Source organism: Hyaena hyaena, unplaced genomic scaffold (genome assembly GCF_003009895.1).
Source record: "Hyaena hyaena isolate Hyena2069 unplaced genomic scaffold, ASM300989v1 scaffold_196, whole genome shotgun sequence".
NCBI lineage: Eukaryota > Metazoa > Chordata > Mammalia > Carnivora > Hyaenidae > Hyaena > Hyaena hyaena.
The window spans coordinates 352334-364354 of NW_024080828.1; positions in this window are offsets into that span (position 1 = coordinate 352334).

A 12021-nucleotide genomic window follows, 5' to 3' on the forward strand; every position below is an offset into this window, starting at 1 on the left:
AGGCGGAATTTTGCTTGTTCAGTCAATTTCAGTCGTGTTTCATTTTGCTACTTATTGAGTGGGAGCTTAGTTTTATGCAGGTAAAGAGCTTAGCCAGCCCCCTTTCATTGCCCACAAGTTCGAAGCTTAGAAATTGGCCTATAACTGGAAAACAGACCTATCAGCCTAGAAACTCACAGCTCAAGAAGAGGGATCTTATGGGGCACTTGAGTGGCTCATTCAGTTAAGCATCTGACTTTGGCTCAGGTCATGATCTCATATTTGGAAGCCTCAGGCCATGATCTCATGTTTCATTAATTTGAGCCCCACATCTGGTTCTCTGAAATCAGCACAGAACCCACCTTGGATCCTCTGTCCTCCTCTCTCTCTGTTCCTCCCCTATTCATTCTCTCTCTCTCTCTCTCTGTCAAAAATAAATGAACTTTGAAAAATTTTTAAAAAGAAGAGGATCTTAGGACCTTGGGGAGAAGGAATAAGACCTGATGAGGCCATAACAGAGAGGGATTTGGTAATAACGGATCTACTACTATTTTCTTAACAAGGATCAAGTGGAAATTGATATCAGTAATTCCCTGTAACAAACGTGTGTGTGTGTGTGTGTGTGTGTGTGTGTGTGTGTGTGTGTGTGAATATATATCTTTTAACATGCCTACATATAGGGTTCTCATTACATATGAGTTTCATAATCTCGAATTAGCTTGTCTTTGTTATGATGTCCTGAATTAAGTTACTGCCCAGATATTTGTTTTATGTGGATATCCCTAGCTGGAGGGCCAGCTGTGACTCCTGTCACGCCAGAGAAGGGGCAAGTGACAGCCAGGGAACAACTCACTCTGGATGTTACTGCAGGAACAAGCGTTTATACCTGAGCATGCTAGTAAAATAAAACGTCAGATCAGAAGAGCTATGAAATATTGTTCTCTTCAAATGTCTTTGTCCTGTGAAAGCACAAACCCTGATGTGCAGATTGGCAACAATTCGAGGAAATCTCCTATGATGTCATTATGGAAATGTAAGGGACTGTTAATTGAGTCCCCTGTTCATATTTTGGAGTCTCCCACTGTTGCCCACAGACATAAAATGCTGGGGAAGCCAACATGGAAAACCTAAAATACTGGGTCATATGAAAATACTATCAATTTGCACTGAAACAATTATAGTGATTTCATTGACTGCTTAGCATGTTCATTATACTACTTAAGACTTACAATTGCCTTGTAATACTCCCACTTTACAGAAGAATAAACAGAGGTTCTAGCAATTTAGGTCATTTAACCTAGGTCACTTTGCTTGAATAGGGTATGGTAGAGTTTGAATTCAGGTCTCACTGGTCTAATAGCATCAAAATCTCAGTTGTGTGAGGCAATAGTTATCAAGCAACATCAGCATTCCCTGAAAACTTGTTAGAAATGCTAGTTCTCAGGCCCCAACCCAGACTTATTCAAAAACTCTGAGTCTGGGTCTCAGAAATCTGTGTTTTTAAAAGTCTTCCAGGGTATTCTGATGGGCACTAATGTTTCAGAGTCATGGCTGTGTGCTGGTAAGGATGTGGAGAAAAGAGAACCTTTGTACATTGATGGTGGGAATGTAAATTGGTACAGCAATTTTGGAAAACAGTACAGAGGCTCCTCAAAAATTTAAAAATAGAACTGCCAGATGGTGCAGTAATCCAGCTTCTGGGTATATATCGAAAGGAAATGAAATCAGTATCTCATAGAGATATCTGCACTCCCATGTTCACTGCAGCATTATTAGCAACAAACAAGATGTATGCACAAACTTCAAATGTGCTCTTTGATGGAAGAATGAATAAAGAAGAATGGATACAGAGATAAGAATATTATCAACCATGACATAGAAGGAAATCCTGCCATTTGCAGCAACGTGCATGAAGCTAGAAGTCACTATGCTAAGTGAAATAAGGTAGACAGAAAAAGGCGAATACTGTAGGAGCTCATTTATGCATAGAATATATATAAAGAAAGGTTGAACTCATATAAACAGAAAGCAAATAATGGTTACCAGGGTCTGGGGTTGTGGAGATGAGGAGATGCTAATCCAAGATGCAAGCTTTCAGTTCTAAGATTAATAAGTTTGAGTATCTAATATATAGCTTGGTGACTGTAGTGAATGCTATTATATCTACTTGAAATTTGCTGAGGGCAGATCTTAAGGATTCTCACCACATGCACATACACACTAAAATAGGTAGCTATAAGAGGTGATGTGATAATTAACCCAATTGTAGTGATTATTTCACAAAGTACATGTGTATCAATGTGTCACATTGTATACCTTCAATACATACAATTTTGTCAATTACACCTCACTAAAGCCGGAGCAAAAATATGTTTTTAAATTAAAAATATAAAAGAACCACAATTATGGACCACCCTATACTTGTATTTGAAGAAAAAGAAAGTGATAGAGAGAAGAGTTTTCTATCAAAGACTGTAGAGATAAGAGTCTTCTATCAAAAAGTGGAATTAGCAAAGTAATAAATCAATACATACATACATAAAATAATAATGTATACATTTAGTGAAACTCTGCAGTATATGGTCAATCAAGAAAAGAAAATCAAGAAAGGAAAATAACACCAACATGAAATTAAGGAAAGATGATAGGGCACCTGGATGGCTTAGTTGGTTCAGCATCCGACCCTTGATTTCGGGTCAAATCATGATCCCAGAGACATGGAATAGACCCCTGTGTCAGGCTCTGCCCTGAGTGTAGAGCCTACTTAAGAATCTCTCTCTCTCTCTCTCTCTCTGCATCCCTCCCTCCCTCCTTCCCTCCCTCTCCCTCTGCCCCTCTTCCCCACTTGTGCTTTCCTGTACACTCTCTATAAAATTAAAAAAAGAAAGAGAAAGAAAGAAAGAAAGAAAGAAAGAAAGAAAGAAAGAAAGAAAGAAAGAAAGAAAGGTTGCATCATATATCTCCAACTGGAGTAAAGTACCAGTAAAGAGAAATAAGGGAAGGAAGAGTCATTAAAAGATTCAAGGTTAAGGAAATTGTTGATTCATACTCACATATCTATATAAATAAATTTAAAGTGACCCTGCGTCGATTTGCATAAAAATGGTAATGAGGGAAACATGTAACTGGGCAAAAATGGAATGTGTTAAGGATTTTGTGATTTTCTATCATTTAAGGAAAACTTTAACTCAGAATCCCACTGGGTGCCTTAGTCGGTTAAGTGTCAGACTTTGGCTCCGGTTATGATATCAAGGTTTGTGAGTTTGAGCCTTATGTTGAGCTTTGTGCTGACAGCTCGGAGCCTGGAGCCTGCTTCAGATTCTGTGTCTCCCTCTCCTTCTCTGCCCCTCTCTTGTTCATGTTCTCTGTCTCTCTCTCTCTCTCTCTCACTCTCTCTCTCTCTCTGTCAAATATAAATAAACATTAAGAAAGACAGCTGGACATCTGAGATCAGGCGTGCCTTATAATTGTGATATGGTCCAAGTCAACTTTTCTACGTCTGGGATTCTGTTACCAGGAAATCTCTGCAGTCTGTGTCACGGAAACAAATAGAGAAGATTCATAGGAATAAAGTGACCTAGGGTAGAATTAGGGCAAGGGAATACAGCAGAAACCACAGTTAGGTAGGAGCTAAACCTGTGAATCAGCAAAGTCAAGACAAGCGATTAAGAGAGGAGAAAGGAGCAAACAGTAAATGGAAGCAGAGGAACGGACTTCAGGACTGATGGGGAAATAAACTGCCAAGACTTTGAATTGCTGCAAATACTTGGGGACCCTCCGGTTCAAGCCTGGCCCAGGGCCTCACAGTAAATATCCTTTTTGCCTAAGCTTGAGAATGCCTCTCTTCTTGCAACCAACATCAATATGAAATCCAGATAAAGAGGGCTTGTTTCTGGGACACCAATACTCAGACTCCAAATCTATGATTTCTTCCAACAATTTGTTCAGGATTTTTAGAGAATAGCGATTGTATATTTTCTCGACATCGTTTCATTTTGGGGTTTCTATTCAGTATTTGTTCTCTTCTGGCTTGGGGTTCAAGGCTACTGGAGCTTCACAGGTGGGGCTTAGGAAGGAGTGGGTGCTAATTAAGACATGTATTCACATCATCAGTCAGTCAGTCTCTTCCCTCTCTACTCACCCCTGGCCTCACTATACCTGTTTACTCTGAGACGAGTGCCTCACCAGTCGGCAGGCTGACCCCAGGACCCCTTCAGGACCCTGAAGTTTTCTAGGCTGAGACCTCCCCAGCTCGCCTCATTCATCAGTGTGCTCCTAGCTTCTTGGGGTGTTGCAGAAATGTATTGAAATAGTTAATTTTTGATTCTTATCCAATTATACCCCTGGCTTTCTTCACTGTTACAACGTTATTCATTTCTGAACTTTCACACTTTTATTTTAGCAGTGCCTCTGGAAAGCAAGGCAGAAAATGGTGGGTCATCTGGAATTCAATTGGAAAAACTGGGAATTCATTTCTAATAAAGGAGAGACAGCGATCTTGTAAAGCCAATTTACAAATTGGCTTTAATCAGAGGAGGTAAGATTAAACAAAATTTATTTTGCAACTTCCCGTGTATACTTAAACACTTAAAGTTATAATAATGATTGTTATAAATCTTAATTTGGGAGGAGCACAAAAATATCTATTTTCCAATATTGTCAATATCAATCTCTCTTTTCTCTCTTGAACTTTAACCAAATAGATGTTTGAGAAAGCCCATAACTCTCTCCTAAAAGCCAAAAGAAAGATAAAATATTTTAATTTACTCACATTATTCATCAAGACCAATTAATGAGTCATAAAATCATTTAAGTGGTGGCAATCAACATTTGAAAAGACTAAATAAGATAAAATAGACTAGACTGGAATAGAAGATAATATGTCAGTTTATCATATAAAAATACTGTTTTTTGCTACTTCTGTTTCCATTTTACATTTCAGGATGTGCACACACTCACACACATGCAGCAGACATGAGTTTGTGTGTGTGTTCCATACTTTTTTGAATTGTGTTGCAAAACGTGCTAAAAAATGAAATGTACGTTTCTTTTTCTTTTTAAATTTTTAACATTTATTTATTACTGAGAAACAGAGAGAGACAGAGAATGAGCAGGAGAGGGGCAGAGAGAAGGGGAGACACAGAATCTGAAGCAGGCTCCAGGCTCTGAGCTGTCAGCACAGAGCCTGACACAGGGCTTGAACCTACAAACTGCGAGATCATAACCTGAGCTGAAGTTGGATGCTCAACCGACTGAGCCACCCAGGCACCCTGTAAAGTATATTTCTTACTATGGATTATGGCTCACAACAGAATGCTTAAAAAACACGCCCTTGGTCTCTACAGTAGTTAGGGAGAAAGAAACCAAATATTTACTGGTTGACTACTGTGGGTCCAACATGGTTCTCAACATGCATTACCTTGTTAACAACTCCTAATCACATATGAATTAACTATTTTTCTTCGGATGTAGAAACCTGAAGAGGAAAGAAGACACACGAAGTGATCCTAAGAATGCAAATAAGTAGCAGCTTATAGACTTAAACTGAATATGTACTGATAACAAACCCTGATGTTTTCATTGTAATTTTCTATTATATTTTTTCTGTCTCTATTAAATAGGCCATTTTTTTTTTACCCAAAAAAGGATCAAGTTGTAAAACATTCAAATTATGGAGTACTGTATAGTAGCTTACTATTAAATAGCAAGGTCGGTTTTTGTTCGTTTATTTGTTTTTTATCACAATGAAGTAATACTAGAATAGATATGTCTGACTAAAGAATATGGAAGAAACCATGTATATCGATATATTCCTGGTTTATTTCCAAAATCCATTAAAATATTTTAAGTATATTTTGTTTTTCAATAAGCCTAAATGTGACCTTACTTTTTGTGAGCTCTCCTGTACAGTACATGGCTGTATTCATGCATTATTCATCTTCAGAAACTTGTTACATATATTTTCCCCAAATCCATGAGAAACAACCGAAATATTTATTTAAGGCTGAGAATGGCAATACTAAATCTATATTTTATAAAAGTAATTTTGTAGTATTGTGGATAATGCAGTGGGAAAAAGGAAGCCAGGGGAAGGTAAACTAGTTAGGAAGTTGTATGAATTCGAGAGAGATGATGATGACTGTAGACTTAGTCAGTGGAAGTGGTGATGTAAAATAGAAGATGAATCCTGGAGATTTTTATTTTAAACTTAGAGAAGTATTGGGTATGGGGATCCCAAGCCTTCAACAATAGAGGTAAGAATAACAAAGGAAGAAGTTAATGGAAATTTCCAGCAAGATATTAAGAAGGGTTGAAATCTCACCAGTAAGGGTTGTCCAGAGAAACAGAACCAGTAGAATGGATGGAAGGATGGATGGGTAGAGAGAGAGAAAGAGAAAGGGAGAGAGAGATTCAGACAGACAGATAGATTTTAAGGAATTGGATCATGTCATTGTAGAAGCTGGCAAGTCCAAAATACTCAGGTTAGACCAGCAGACTGAAGCCCTACAAAGTTGTTGATTTTGTAGTTAAAGTCTGAACCATCTGGAGGCAGAATCCCTCTTCTTCAGGTTCTCTGATCTGTTTTCTTTTAAAGTCTTCAACTCATTGGATGAGGACTACCCTTACTATGCAGGGCAACCTGTTTGACTCAGTCTAATGACTTAAATGCTAATCTTATTTAAAAAATACCTTCACAGGGGCGCCTGGGTGGCTTAGTCGGTTAAGCGTCCGACTTTCGCTTGGGTCATGATCTCGCGGTTCGTGGGTTCGAGCCCCGCGTCGGGCTCTGTGCTAACTGCCAGCTCAGAGCCTGGAGCCTGTTTTAGAGTCTGTGTCTCCCTCTCTCTCTGACCCTCCCCTGCTCACGCTGTCTCTCTCTCTCTCTCTCCTAGAAATAAATAAAAATATTTAAAAAAAAAAAATACCTTCACAGAGACATTCTCTCTGGTGTCTGAACAAATATTTGGGTACAGTGGCCTAACCACACTGACACATAAAAGTAACCATGACAAATTAGAAATAAGGTTTATTGTCAGGCAAGTAGCAACACGCTTTGCACAGAGTAAGCAATCAGTAAATGTAATCGTGATTGTCAGGGTTCAAAGAAGAGGATATAGGTACTCTACTGAAGAGATGATAAAATATGGAGGTTATTATTGAGATGGGAATGACAAGCATGGACTGATTTTCTCTATGTCCATTCTTCCTAAGCTTCTGTTCCCACTGCCAACACTTTTCAGACTTATTTTAGTCCCCAATAAACCCCCAAACAAGCAAGCATATTGTCACTATTTTTTCATGCTCTTCCTTCCCTCTTTTTTCAATAGGATTCAGAATAAAATTGCCTTTTATGACAATGACCAGCATATAATGAGAATTAGAAAAGCCTTGGTTCCCCATGATCTTAAAGATATATTTTGAAATGAATTCATTGAGGTCAGAATAAGAATAATAACAGCTGAGTGTTTTTTTTTATTTGACTGTATATATTTATAATTTTATTTTTTTTAATATTTTTATTTATTTCTAGGAGAGAGAGAGAGAGAGAGACAGCATGAGCAGGGGAGGGTCAGAGAGAGAGGGAGTCACAGACTGAAACAGGCTCCAGGCTCTGAGCTGGCAGTTAGCACAGAGCCCAACACGGGGCTTGAACCCACCAACCACAAGATCATGACCTAAGCGAAAGTCGGATGCTTAACTGACTAAGCCACCCGGACACCCCTATATTTATAATTTTAAATTAATTTTTAAGGGGCACCTGGCTGGCTTAATTGGTTGAGTATCTAACTTCAACTCCGGTCACAAAATCACCGTTCATGAGAGGCCCTCATCAGGCTCACTGCTGTCAGTTTAGAGCCCGCTTTAGATCCTCTGTCCACCACTCCCTTCCTCACTTGTGCTCTCTCTACCAAAATTAATAAACCTTTAAAAATAATTAATTAATGGGGCGCCTGGGTGGCTTAGTCGGTTAAGCGTCCGACTTTCGCTTAGGTCATCATCTCACGGTTCTTGAGTTCGAGCCCTGCGTTGGGCTCTGTGCTGACTGCCAGCTCAGAGCCTGGAGCCTGTTTCAGTCTGTGACTCCCTCTCTCTCTGATCCTCCCCTGCTCACGCTGTCTCTCTCTCTCTCTCCTAGAAATAAATAAAACATTTAAAAAAATAATTAATTAATTAGTTTGCAAGAATTTATACTTCTCAGGGGTATCTGGCTGGCTCAGTTAGAAGAGCATGCAACTCTTGATCTTAGGGTTTTGAGTTCAAGCCCCATGTTGGGTGTAGAGATTCCTTATAAAATATAAAATCTTAACAAAAAGAATTCATACTTCTTAAAAACCAAATGTGTACTTTATATTTCAGATTTCAGATTTATCTTGAAGATTACATTAACCTAAATGGACTATTAAAATATGAGATTGGTATTTTGATAATCTATTGTAATTGTGATTACTCCAGCTAAAGTCTTAAATTTTTGAACTAGTTAGAGAAGAACAGGGGTGCCTGGGTGGCCCAGTCAACTAAGTGTCCGACTTCGGCTCAGGTCATGATCTCATGGTTCATGGGTTCAAGCCCTGCATTGGGCTCTGTGCTGACAGCTAGCTCAGAGCCTAGAAACTGTTTCAGATTCTGTGTCTCCCTCTGTCTCTGACCCTCCCCTGTTCATGCTGTCTCTATCTCTCTCTCAAAAATAAATAAAACATTAAATTTTTTTAAAAATTAAAAAAAGAACAATGTTTTTTATTAAATAAGGAATAACATTCTTTGAAAAATTTAAACTTTCTTCTTAGATATATGAGCAAGAGAGATTAATAAATCTTAAAGTAATAAGCCCACTCAAACACATAGCTTAGGGAAGTTTTAGAGTACATTAGATTATTTGAAGTATATTATTGGAGTATATATATGAAGTTTTATTATAAAGCATTGTTTAAAAGAAAACAATGACAAAGAAGAACAAATCTGAACAACTATGTTATCTGATTTTAGGATTCACCATCAAGTATAGTAATCAAGTTAGTATATATTTGTGTAAGGAATGATACAAAAATCAAAGCATCAGAATAGAGACCCAGATTGGACCTATAAGTATACGGGCAATTGCTTTTTTGACAAACATGGAAAGGTAATTCAATGGAAGAAATATAGTCTTTCTTTTTTAATATTTATTTATTTATTGAGAGAGAGAGAGAGCTTGTGCAGGAGAAGGGCAGAGAGAGATGGCGACAGAGGATCTGAAGAGGGCTTTGCTCTGACAGCAGCAAGCCTGATGTGGGACTCAAACTCATGAACTGCGAGACCATGACCTGAGCTGAAGTTGAACACTTAATCAACTGAGCCACCCAGGTGCCCAGATAGTCTTTTCAATCACAAAAACAAATGATGCTCTGTCCATACCTTGAATTATACAGAGAAATGAACTCACAATGGATTATTGACATACATTTCAAAGCTAAAAGTATCAATTTCTAGAAGAAATCTTAGGAGAGACTTTTTGTGACCTTGGGCCAGGCCAAGGTTTTTAAATAGGACAGAAAACTCACAAACCATAAAAAAGTGATAAATTAGACCTCATCAAAATTAAAAATTTGTACTCTTCTTGAAAACACTATCAAAAAAATTTTTACAAGAAATTATACCTACACAGCCCAAGTCCCAAACACTGACAACACCGAATGCAGCAAGGATGTGGAGCAATAGGAATTTTCATTTGTTGCGATTGGGAATGCAGCATTGTACAGCTACTTTGGAAAAGAATGCAGCAATTTCTTACAGAATTAAACACTCTTTCAGCATACAACCTAGCACCTGTACTCCTTGATATTTACCCAAAGGACTGGAAACTTCTGTCCATGCAAAAACCTGCACAGAGATACTGATAGCAGCTTTCTTAATCATTGTCAAAACTTGGAAGAAACCAACATGTCCTTTAGTAGGATAAATAATATTCCAGAAAATGGAATATTATTCAGCACTAAATAGAAATAACCTATCAAGCCATTAAAAGACATGCCAATACCGTAACTGAATATTAGTGAGTGGAATAAGCCAACCCAAAAAGGTAACATCACACATATGATTCCAACTCTATGGCATTCTGGAAAAGGCAAAAGAATGGAGAGAGTAAAAACAAACAAAAAAATCAGTGGTTACCAGGGCTTTCTGGTATAAGGCTGAGCAAATAGGGCACAGAGGACTTTTAACTCAATGAAAATACTCTGTATGATACTACAATGGTGGTTACATGTCGTTATACATTCCTCTGAACCTACACAATGTACAGCACCAAGAGTGAATCCAATGTAAACCATAGACTTCGGGTGATTATGATATGACAGCGTAGGTTCCTCAGTTGTAACAAATGTATCTTCTGGTGAGATATAGTAATAATGAAAGAAGCTATGTGTGTGGCATCAGGGAGTATATGGGAGATCTCTATACCTTCCTTTCAATCTTGCTGTTAAAATTTCTTTAAAATGTTCTTTAAAATAGGAAGTGGTAAAAAAAATAGACAGAATATGTGGAAAACATATATTTTATATAAGATTCATAAAATTATATGAATAAAAATCAAATAGCCCATTTAAAAAAAAAAAGAGCCAAAAGATTTGGGGCACCTGGGTCTCTCAGTCAGGTAAACTTCCAACTTCAGCTCAGGTCATGATCTCACTGCTCAGAGTTCGAGCCCCATGTTGGCCTCTGTGCTGTCAGCCTGGAGCCTGCTTCAGACTCTGTGTCTCCTTCTCTCTCTCTCTGCCCTTCCCCTGCTCTCTCCTTCTCTTTCTCTCTTGTCTCTCTCCCTCTCTCTCAAAAATAAATAAACATTAATAAAAAAATTTTTTTAAGCCAAAAGACTTGAGAAGATATTTCACCAAAGACAAGAGCCAAATGACAAAGCAGGCACATGAGAAGATGCTCAATGTCATTATTCTTAAGGGAATACAAATTGCAACAATGGGATTCCCTACACATCTGTGAAAATGGCTGATGAGGACACAGGACAACTGGAAGTCTCCTACATTGCCTATGAGAATGCAAACTATTACAGTCATTTTAGAAAACAGGCTGCCAGTTTCTGATAAAAATGTAACCTACACAACTGACATCTTTACAACTCAACAGTCTCACTCCTACATATTCATCCAAGAGAAAAGAAAATGCATGTCCATACAAATACCTGTACATGAACAGTTTTACTAACTTTATTAATAGTTGTTAATAAATAACTAGACACAATCCAAATATCCATGTAGTGAATGAATAAACACATGGAAGTATTTCTGTACAGTGGAAGACTGCCCATCAGTTTATCAGTGAAAAAGAATTACCATCCAAAAATGAAGACAAATCTGCAAGTATTATGCTAGGTGAAAGAAGTTCACACAAAAATCCATATACTGTATGATTCCATTTTTTATGACATTTTAGCAAATACAATCTCATAGGGATATAAATCAGCTCAGTAGAAGCTGGGATCTAAGGTTAGGGGAAACAGACTGATTACAAAGAATAATGAGGAGGCACCTGAGTGGCTCTGTGGGTTGAGCATCTGACTCTTGATCTGGGCTCACATCACGATCCCTGTGTCCTGGGATCGAGCCCTATGCCTGGCTGCACACTGAGCGTGGAGCCTGGTTAAGATTCTCTCTCTGTCTCTCTGTCTCTCCTCTCTCTCTGTTTCTCCTCTCTCTCTGTCTCTCTCTCTCTCCAATTAAAGAAAAAAGAATAATGAGGGAAAACATTTTAGGGTGGTGAAAATATTTTATATGTGGATTATAGTTGTGATTACACAGTATGCTTGTCAAAACTCAAAGAACTGTGTCTTTTAATGTGTTTAAATTATACCTCGATAAATCTGACATTTAAGAAACCATAGGTTTTGATTTGGAAAGAGCTAGTTGATATCTTGTTACAGAAGATACTGCTCTGTAACCTTAGAAAAGTTTCTTAATTTTGAAATGTTAGTGTACTTCTCTTCGTGTTGGAATTACAGTAGTCCGAGCGAACTGTTTGGCACATTGCCTCCTTGTAAGTTATTTCATTGTT